The 10633-nt window shown below is 39.8% G+C and overlaps 1 pseudogene; it reads left to right on the plus strand.

Moving 5' to 3' along the window:
- The first annotated feature begins 7455 nt into the window (after positions 1-7455).
- On the plus strand, positions 7456-7911 carry LOC147340271 (actin-related protein 2/3 complex subunit 5 pseudogene; annotated as a pseudogene).
- Positions 7912-10633: the final 2722 nt, after the last annotated feature.

The following is a 10633-nucleotide window of genomic DNA, read 5'->3' on the forward strand; positions in this document are numbered from 1 at the left end:
CCTGTTTTTTCTTCACTTCCTCAGTCTATCTGTTTCCTCTGATTCAAATACTATGAAGAAGGACTCACTGACCAGGCCAGGAAAAGCGGAAGGGAGGACCTCAGAAGAAACAGCCTCCTTCCCAGCCCAGAGGGCTAGGTGATTGGGAGAGAAGGCAAGAATTACTCTAGCTGGGGCCCTGCCAAGCACAGACCTTAGGAGGGGAAGCAAGGTAGTTAGAATATATGCTCTTAGTGCTATGCAACTCCACAGAGAACAACTTCAGAATTCTTCCTAGGACTTAAGTTATAAGCCTGGAAGCCATCTTGGTCTTCTTCTTAGATCAAATCAATCACCAAGTCTTATGAATTCAACTGAATTGAATCCATTTAATAAACAGTGAATTTGTGTGCTAAGTGCTGTGCTGTGTGTGTGTCTACATGGGATACAAAAATGGAAAAGACAGTTCTTACCCTCAACAACTGATGATAGAGTGATATAGTGGCAGTGGGATTTCCTCCATCTATTTTGTTCTTTCACCTCTCAGGTTTTTCCACCAGTTCAGGGCCCCTATCACTTCCCACTTTCATGCAGCAGTATTTTTTAATCAATTTATTTATTTTAATTAGATAATTGGAGGGTAATTACTTTACAATATTGTGGTGGTTTTGCCATACATCGACATGAATCAGCCACAGGTGTACATGTGTCCCCCCATTCTGAACCAACCTCCCACTTCCATCCCCACCCCATCCCTCTGGTTGTCCCAGAGCACTGGCTTTGAGTGCCCTGCTTCATACATCGATCTTGCATTGGTCATCTATTTTACATATGGTAATATACATGTTTCAATGCTATTCTCTCAAATCATCCCACCCTTGCCTTCTCCCACAGAGTCCAAAAGTCTGTTCTTTATATCTGTGTCTCTTTTGCTGTCTTGTGTATAGGGTCATCATTAATGTCTTTTTAAATTCCATATATATGCATTAATATACTGTATTGGTGTCTCTCTTTCTGGCTTACTTCACTCTGTATATGGAATGGACATACTTCACTTACTTCACTCCAGTTTCATCCACCTCATCAAAACTGACTCTAATGTACTCTTTTTTTTAATAACTGAGTAATATTCCATTGTGTATATGTACCACAACTTCATTATCCATTTGTCTGCTGATGGATATCTAGGTTGCTTTCATGTCCTAGCTATTGCAAACAGTGCTGCAATGAACATTAGGATACATGTGTCTCTTACAATTCTGGTTTCCTTGGGGTGTATGCCCAGCAGTGGGATTGCTGGGTCCTATGGCAGTTCTATTTCCAGTTTTTTAAGGAATCTCCACATTGTTCTCCATAGTGGCTGTACTAGTTTGCATTCCCACCAACAGTGTAAGAGGGTTCCCTTTTCTCCGCACTCTCTCCAGAGGAGATAGGGAGTCTACCTGAAAAAGAATTTAGAATAATGATAGTAAAAATGATCCAAAATCTTGAAAACAAAATGGAATCACAGATAAATAGACTAGAGACAAGGATTGAGAAAATTCAAGAAATGTTTAACAAGGACATAGAAGAAATTCCCTGGTTGTTCAGACAGTAAAGAATCTGCCTAGAATGCAGGAGACCTGGGTTTGATCCCTGGGTCAGGAAGATCCCCTGAAGAAGGAAATGGCAGCTCACTCCAGTATTCTTGCCTGGAGAATTCCATGGACAGAGAAGCCTGGCAGGCTAAAGTCTATACAGTCCATGAGGTTGCAAAGAGTCCAACATGACTGAGTGACTAACACACACACAGAAGAAATAAAGAAGAGTCAATCAGTAATGCAACATTCTTTTTTTTTTTAATTTTATTTTATTTTTAAACTTTACATAATTGTATTAGTTTTGCCAAATATCAAAATGAATCCGCCACAGGTATACATGTGTTCCCCATCCTGAACCCTCCTCCCTCCTCCCTCCCCATACCATCCCTCTGGGTCGTCCCAGTGCTCTAGCCCCAAGCATCCAGTATCATGCATCGAACCTGGACTGGCATCTCGTTTCATACATGATATTTTACATGTTTCAATGCCATTCTCCCAAATCTTCCCACCCTCTCCCTCTCCCATAGAGTCCATAAGACTGTTCTATACATCAGTGTCTCTTTTGCTGTCTCGTACACAGGGTTATTGTTACCATCTTTCTAAATTCCATATATATGTGTTAGTAACAGCAGGATCCTCTATGACCCACCTCCCAGAATATTGGAAATAAAAGCAAAAATAAACAAATGGGACCTAATTAACCTTAAAAGCTTCTGTACATCAAAGGAAACTATTAGCAAAGTGAAAAGACAGCCTTCAGAATGGGAGAAAATAATAGCAAATGAAGCAACTGACAAACAACTAATCTCAAAAATATACAAGCAACTCCTACAGCTCAACTCCAGAAAAATAAATGACCCAATCAAAAAATGGGCCAAAGAACTAAATAGACATTTCTCCAAAGAAGACATACAGAGGGCTAACAAACACATGAAAAGATGCTCAACATCACTCATTATCAGAGAAATGCAAATCAAAACCACTATGAGGTACCATTTCACACCAGTCAGAATGGCTGTGATCCAAAAGTCTACAAATAATAAATGCTGGAGAGGGTGTGGAGAAAAGGGAATCCTCTTACACTGTTGGTGGGAATGCAAACTAGTACAGCCACTATGGAGAACAGTGTGGAGATTCCTTAAAAACCTGGAAATAGAACTGCCTTATGATCCAGCAATCCCACTGCTGGGCATACACACTGAGGAAACCAGAAGGGAAAGAGACACGTGTACCCCAATGTTCATCGCAGCACTGTTTATAATAGCCAGGACATGGAAGCAACCTAGATGTCCATCAGCAGATGAATAGATAAGAAAGCTATGGTACATATACACAATGGAGTATTACTCAGCCATTAAAAAGAATACATTTGAATCAGTTCTCATGAGGTGGATGAAACTGGAGCCTATTATACAGAGTGAAGTAAGCCAGAAGGAAAAACACCAATACAGTATACTAATGCAACGTTCTTTTAACTGGTCTCTATTTCCCTTCTTTTCCCCTCCCATGCCTTATACTGAAGTGACTCTGTCCCACCTCTCTAGCCCCCCTCATTTTCTTCAAGCTCCTAGGCAGGATGACAGAGTGGTTCAGAAAGTTGTCTTGGTGCAGGCAGACCTGAGTTTGAATGTCTACCTTATCATTCACCACTGCTATTTGAAAGTGAACAGTGGCTTTGCTTTTCCAAACCCTTGCTTCTCTAGCCTCAGTTTCTTCATTAGCTGAATGAGGATAAAAACTAATGCACAGGGATGTTCTGAGAATTAAATGAAATAATGTATGGCATATATGGTGTCCAGTGCAGAGTTAACACTTGATAAATGGTGATTTTAATTACTATCTCTCAGATATACCAAGTTTTTAAAGTTTATTTTAATTGGAGGATAATTAGTGTATAATATTGTGATGATTTTTGCCATACATTGACACGAATCAGCCACCAGTGCACATGTGCCCCCTATCCTGAACCCCTCTTCCACCTCCCTCCCTACCCCATCCTTCTGGGTTGTCCCAGAGCACTGGCTTTGAGTGTCCAGCTTCATGCACTGAACTTGCACTGGTCATCTATTTTACATATGGTAATATCCATGTTTCAGTGCTATTCTCTCAAATCATCCCACCCTCGCCTTCTCCCACAGAGTCCAAAAAACTTTTTTATGTCTATGTCTCTTTTGCTGCTTTGCATATAGGATCATTGTTACTGTCTAAATTCCATGAATATGTGTTAATATACTGTATTGGTGTTTCTCTTTCTGACTTACTTCACTCTGTGTAATATGTTCCAGTTTCATTCACCTCATTAGAACTGACTCAAATGTGTTCTTTTTAATAGCTGAGTAATATTCCATTGCACATATGTATCACAAGTTCCTTATCCATTCATCTGCTGATGGACAGATGTACCAACTTTTCTTTTCATCTATCTTAGCTTCTTTATGCCATCTGAAACAGGATCCTTTCTCTTTAAGCTTGCTTCAACTTGTAGAGCAGAGATATCACCTACAGTTGTCCAATCACTCCACTGAGGCCAGTGAGGGGGAAACAATGTGCCCAAGGTTATATAGAAAACAAATTCTATAATCATGGCTAAAACCACTACTAGAACTAAAACTTGGATTCTCCAGAATCCTAGCTTAACAATGGTTCCAGTGCACCATGCTGAACTTATATAGAACCAACTGATAGAATAAACACTTAGCCCTTAAGATTCATCAACTGTAATACTTCTTTACTCTGAGATGATGTGTGTATTAATGTGTGTGTGTTTGTGTAGTATCACTACTGCTAAATTACAATAATAATTTTATCAAGCATTATTATGAACACTTTATAAGTATCAACTCATTTTATCTTTACAACAACCCTTTAAGGTAGGTACTAATATTATTAGACCCATTTAATAGATGAAAAGATAGGCTCTGATAGGTTGTATAATTTGCCCAAGTTTACAGTGCTAGAAATGACAGGTCTGGGATGTAAATAGTAGCCTATTACCTGACTTCAAGTTGATGAGCACTTAAAATGTGGTTACTCTTACTAAGGAATTTAATGTTTTAATTTTTATTTTATTTTGTATTGGTGTATAGCAGGTTTACCTGGTGGCTCAGGAGGTAAAGAATCTGCCTGCAATGTGGGAGACCTAGGTTCGACCCCTGGGCCAGGAAGACCCCCTGGAGAATGGAATGGAAACTCACTGAAATATTCTTGCCTGGAGAATTCCATGGACAGAGGAACCTAGCGGGCTACAGTCCATGGAGTCATAAAGAGTCAGATACATTTGAGCATCTAACACACATAGCCATTTAACAATGTTTTAATAGCTTTGAGTGAATGGCAAAGGGACTCAGCCATGCATATACATGTATCCATTCTCCCCCAAACCCCCCTCCTATCCAGGCTGCCACATAACGTTGAGCAGAAGGAATTTAATTTTAGATGTTATATTAAAATATATTTATTTTAATATTTATTAAATAAAGTTAAAGTTTAATAGCCACCTGAAACTAGTGGCTATCATCTTAGACAGAGAACATATAGGCTATCCTGCTTCTCCAGACTCCAGAAGGATAGGAATCATACTTAATAAACTTGGGTCATGGCATGTATATTAAGTTCAAATTCAGCAAAGTTAGGAGGATTTTGTGATTCAGGCAAGAAGGAGGTCTATACTATGGCAGTCATAGTCAGGAGGGATATTTGAGAAATCATTGTAACAGCCATTATCATAGATAGCCAACAGGCATGAAATGCTCCCTATGTGAGACGGAACTGTTCTAAGTGCTCTATGTGGATTAATTCACAACCTTATAAAGTAGATATAAGTACTATTATCATCGCCATTTTTCAGGTGAAGGCACTGAGGAACAGAAAATTTAAGTGACTAGTAAGTTACAGAGCCAGGATAGAAGCCAAGAAAAGCCAGTGTTAGAACCTGATCTTAGTCACCACTCCATATTGTGCAGAAGATGATAGTTTCTGTGGGACTCAGTGTTGGGTGAGATCTGAGGACTCATCTCAATCAAAGATGACTTACATGTTTTGTTTTGTTTTGTTTTGGTCAGGGAACTCTGGGTATCCAGTAGGACATATGGGGCAGAGGAACAGATGTACAGGGTGCAATATGAAGACTTCGGTTTGGTTCATAGCAGGGTTGTGATGCATGTAAGATGTCCAGGGGAAGATATCCAGTAGATGGTTGGCCATGTGGGTCTGGAGCTCAGAGAAGTGTGCACAGCTATAGATAGAACATTGAAAGTATTCAGAATAATAATGGTAATTGAAGTCAGAGGAGTAGATGTGATTTCCCAGGTATAATTTTTACTATTAACAAAGGCCAGAAAATACTATGCATCAACATGAGGGAGAGATTCTCTGATAGTGGAATTTGATGTAGAATGTATGAACTTGTTTTGAAGCTTATTGCAGATAGGCAAGAAAAAATAAAGAAACAAGAAACTGAACATTTTCCCCTGTGGGGGAGTCGTCTCTGGGTTCCCCCAGCGTGAATGTCTCTCCCCAAAACCTATGCTTACCCAGTGGTCTCTAGCTCAGACTATGGCTCCATCATGAACACAACTTTTTGCAAATCATGCAAATCTAAAACCTGGGGATCATCTTCGACTTTTCCATCTCCTTCACCTATCATATCCAATCTATTATAAAGATCTGTTGGGTCTTTTTCCAAAATATATTCTGAACTTGACCACTTGCCTTCATCTCCATTTCTCTTGTCTAAGCTACCATTAATTTTTTCCCATAAGACTAAAATAGCCTCCTTCTTGGTCGTACTTATAGTTGGTTCTTATAGTCAGCCTTTACAATCAGTTCTCAGCCCAGGATCCAGAATGATAATTTTAAAACAAAAGTTAGTTCATATTGCTGCTCTGCTCACAACTGTCCCATGGCTCCCCCTCACACCCAGGATTTATAATTCTGTTAAAGTTGCCCAGCACACAGAAGACCCCGAATAGCCAAAGCAATCTTGAGAAAGAAGAATGGAACTGGAGGAATCAACCTGCCTGACTTCAGACTACACTACAAAACTACAATTATTACCAAGGCAGTATGGTACTGGCACAAAGGCAGAAATATAGATCAATCGAACAAAATAGAAAGTCCAGAGATAAATCCACACACTTATGGACACCTTATCTTTGACAAAGGAGGCAAAAATATATAATGGAGAAAGGACAGTCCCTTCAACAAGTGGTGCTGGGAAAACTGGTCAGCTACATGTAAAAGAATGAAACTAGAACACTTTCTAACACCATCCACAAAAATAAACTCAAAATGGATTAAAGACTTAAATGTAAGACCAGAAACTATAAAACTATTAGAAGAAAACATAGGCAGAACACTCTCTGACATAAATCACAGCAAGATCCTCTATGACCCACCTCCCAGAGTAATGGAAATAAAAACAAAAATAAACAAATGGGATCTAATTAAACTTAAAAGCTTTAGCACAAAGAGGGAAACTCTAAGCAAGGTGAAAAGACAACCCTCAGAATGGGAGAAAATATTAGCAAATGAAACAGCTGACAAAGGATTAATCTCCAAAATATACAGCAGCTCACGAAGTTTAATACTAGGAAAAAAAAAAAAAAAACACAATCAAAAAATGGTCAAAAGACCTAAACAGACTTTTCTCCAAAGAAGAGATACAGACGGCTAATAAACACATGGAAAGATGCTCAATATCACTCATTAGTAGAGAAATGCAAATCAAAACCACAGTAAAGAATCATCTCATGCCTGACAGAATGGACATCATCAAAAAGTCTACAAACAGGGAGACACAAATCTGTGGATTCCAGCTGGGCTGGGCTTGCTAAGGTAGAGGCAGAATCTAGAGGAGGCTTTCACTATCGGTACGGATGGGGGACGTCAAAGAACAATGTCCTTAGCCTATTTCCAGAAGGTGGACTAGGATGAGTACGATGAGAAGAAGTTCCCACATGAGGAAGACAGGGGTAATGGGCAGGCCAAGACCAATCAGGACGAGGTGGATTCCTTCCTGCAGCAAAGAAAAATGACAGCGGCCCCACAAGCACCTCTGAAACCCACCCCGCCCCCAACACACACACACACAGACACACACACATCAACACCAAGAGTCAGACAGGGAAGGATCCAGCAGGGAACATTGTCTTGAAGGTGTTCCTCTCATTTAAAGCTAATGATATTGAAAATACAGTCCAATCCTTGGATGATAAAGGTATGGATCTCCTAATGAAGTATATTTATATAGGCTTTGAAAGCCCCCTTGACAATAGCAGTCTGTGTTATTGCAGTGGCATGAGAAGGAGTGGGGTCCATTGTGTGAGTCTTGACTGCAAGGAAAACCGTGTAATCTGGAGGGAACTGGATTATCCCCATGGTGTGGGAGTTGCTGGTACAAAGACCAAACAAGCAAATGGCACCGTTGCTATTCGGGTAGCATCTGTTTCTCTCATCTTTGCCTTCTTGCTTCCTTTTCATATCTATAAAGAAGAAAATTACATATCAGTTTTCCTTTAATGAAAATTGGTATAAAATAGATGAAATGTTTCAACAGAAGTGTATCACAATCTCAGAATGATTTCAGTGATGGGTATACCAGTCTGTAAATAGCATAAAGAAAGAAAGACAGTGAAGTCTCTCAGTCATGTCCGACTCTTTGCGACCCCATGGACTGTAGCCTACCAGGCTCCTCCGCCCATGGGATTCTCCAGGCAAGAGTACTGGAGTGGCTTGCCATTTCCTTCTCCAGGGGATCTTCCCGACCCAGGGACCGAACCCGGGTCTCCCACATTCCAGGCAGATGCTTTAACCGCTGAGCCACCAGGGAAGCCCGTAAATAGCATAATTTGCATTCAACTTTAATTGTGCAATTGCTAACTTCTATTGGCTGGTGTGGGGGGGGTTTGTTTGTTGTTTGTTTGGGGGAGGGTTTTTGTTTGTTTGTTTTGTTTTTGACTAATGGTGAGAAATTTGATCAGAATTGGAGGCCAGCTTCTTAACTCGTTGTTAGCCAGGAAAAGATATTTATCAAAAAAAAAAAAAAATGTTTGAGAGACTGGCAGCTATTAACATTACAAAACTGGACCAAACTTCCCTTATTTAAGCGAAATGTGTTTCTGGAACAAATGGTGGCTGAAAACCACAACAAAGTCCATCTCTGTTTCTGCTTGCCTCCAGATTATGTCAGTTTTAAGTATGCTTCTTCCTCTCAACACCAGTAATCATGGCCTCTTGATTTCTCTGTGGTCACCAAGGGTACAGAGCAAGGATTCTTGCTGTACACAAATGTATTGATAAAATGCCAGAGCCTGTTTTGCATAAGCATAAACTTTGTTTTCCAATAATATGACTTATTTTGGGAAACTACTCCAAATCAGGAAAGATGTAGAAACTATCATGTAGTTCAAACTCTGGGCAGCCTCTGAATGAAGAAATATTTTCTTTAGAATTGTAGTAGCTGCCTTTGACTTCATGAGGTATAGAACTAGTATTTAATATATCCTATAAATGCCTTCTTTATCAAGCCCATCTTTGCATGAAATTTTCCCTTGGTATCTCTAATTTTCTTGAAGAGATCTCTAGTCTTTCCCATTCTGTTGTTGTCCTCTATTTCTTTGCATTGATCGCTGAGGAAGGTTTTCTTATCTCTCCTTGCTATTCTTTGGATCTCTACATTCAAATGGGTATATCTTTCTTTTCCTCCTTTGCTTTTCACTTCCCTTCTTTTCACAGCTATTTGTAAGGCCAGCTCAGATAGCCATTTTGCTTTCTTGCATTTCTTTTTCTTAAGGATGGTCTTAATCCCTGTCTCCTGTACAATGTCACGAACCTCCATCCATAATTCATCATGCACTCTGTCTATCAGATCTAATCCCTTAAATCTATTTCTCACTTCCACTGTATAGTCATAAGGGATTTGATTTAGGTCATACCTGAATGATCTAGAGGTTTTCTCCGCTTTCTTCAATTTCAGTCTGAATTTGACCATAAGGAGTTCATGATCTGAACCACAGTCAGCTCCCAGTCTTGTTTGTGCTGACTGTATAGAGCTTGACAAAGGACAGAAATGGTAGGGACCTAACAGAAGCAGAAGATATTAAGAAGAGGTGGCAAGAATACAAAGAAGAACTGTACAAAAAAAGATCTTCACAACTCAGATAATCACGATGGCATGATCACTCACCTACAGCCAGACATCCTGGAATGTGAAGTCAAGTAGGCCTTAGGAAGCATCACTATGAACAAAGCTAGTGGAGGTGAAGGAATTTCAGTTGAGCTATTTCAAATCCTCAAAGATGATGCTATAAAAGTGTTGCACTCAATATGCCAGCAAATTTGGAAAACTCAGCACTGGCCACAGGACTGGAAAAGGTCAGTTTTCATCCCAATCCCAAAGAAAGGCAATGCCAAAGAATGATCAAACTACCACACAATTGCACTCATCTCACACACTAGTAAAGTAATGCTTAAAATTCTCCAAGCCAGGCTTCAGCAATACGTGAACCGTGAACTTTGAGATGTCCAAGGTGGTTTTAAAAAAGGCAGAGGAAACAGAGATCAAATTGCCAACATCTGCTGGATCATCAAAAAAGCAAGAGAGTTCCAGAAAAAATATCTATTTCTGCTTCATTGACTAGGCCAAAGCCTTTGACTGTTGGACTAGGCCAAAGCCTTTGACTATTGGATCACAAGAAACTGGAAAATTCTGAAAGAGATGGGAATACCAGACCATCTCACCTGCCTCTTGAGAAACCTGTATGCAGGTCAGGAAGCAACAGTTAGAACTGGACATGGAACAACAGACTGGTTCCAAATAGGAGAAGGAGTACATCAAGGCCGTATATTGTAACCCTGCTTATTTAACTTATATGCAGAGTACATCATGAGAAATGCTGTGCTGGAAGAAGCACAACCTGGAATAAAGATTGCCAGGAGAAGTATCAATAACCTCAGATATGCAGATGACACCACCCTTATGGCAGAAAGTGAAGAAGAACTAAAGGGCCTCTTGATGAAAATGAAAGAAGAGAGTGAAAAAGTTGGCTTAAAGCTCAACATTCAGAAAACTAAGA

Source organism: Bos grunniens, chromosome X, assembly GCF_055505025.1.
Source record: "Bos grunniens cultivar Pamir isolate PY7600 chromosome X, Bosgru_T2T1.0, whole genome shotgun sequence".
NCBI lineage: Eukaryota > Metazoa > Chordata > Mammalia > Artiodactyla > Bovidae > Bos > Bos grunniens.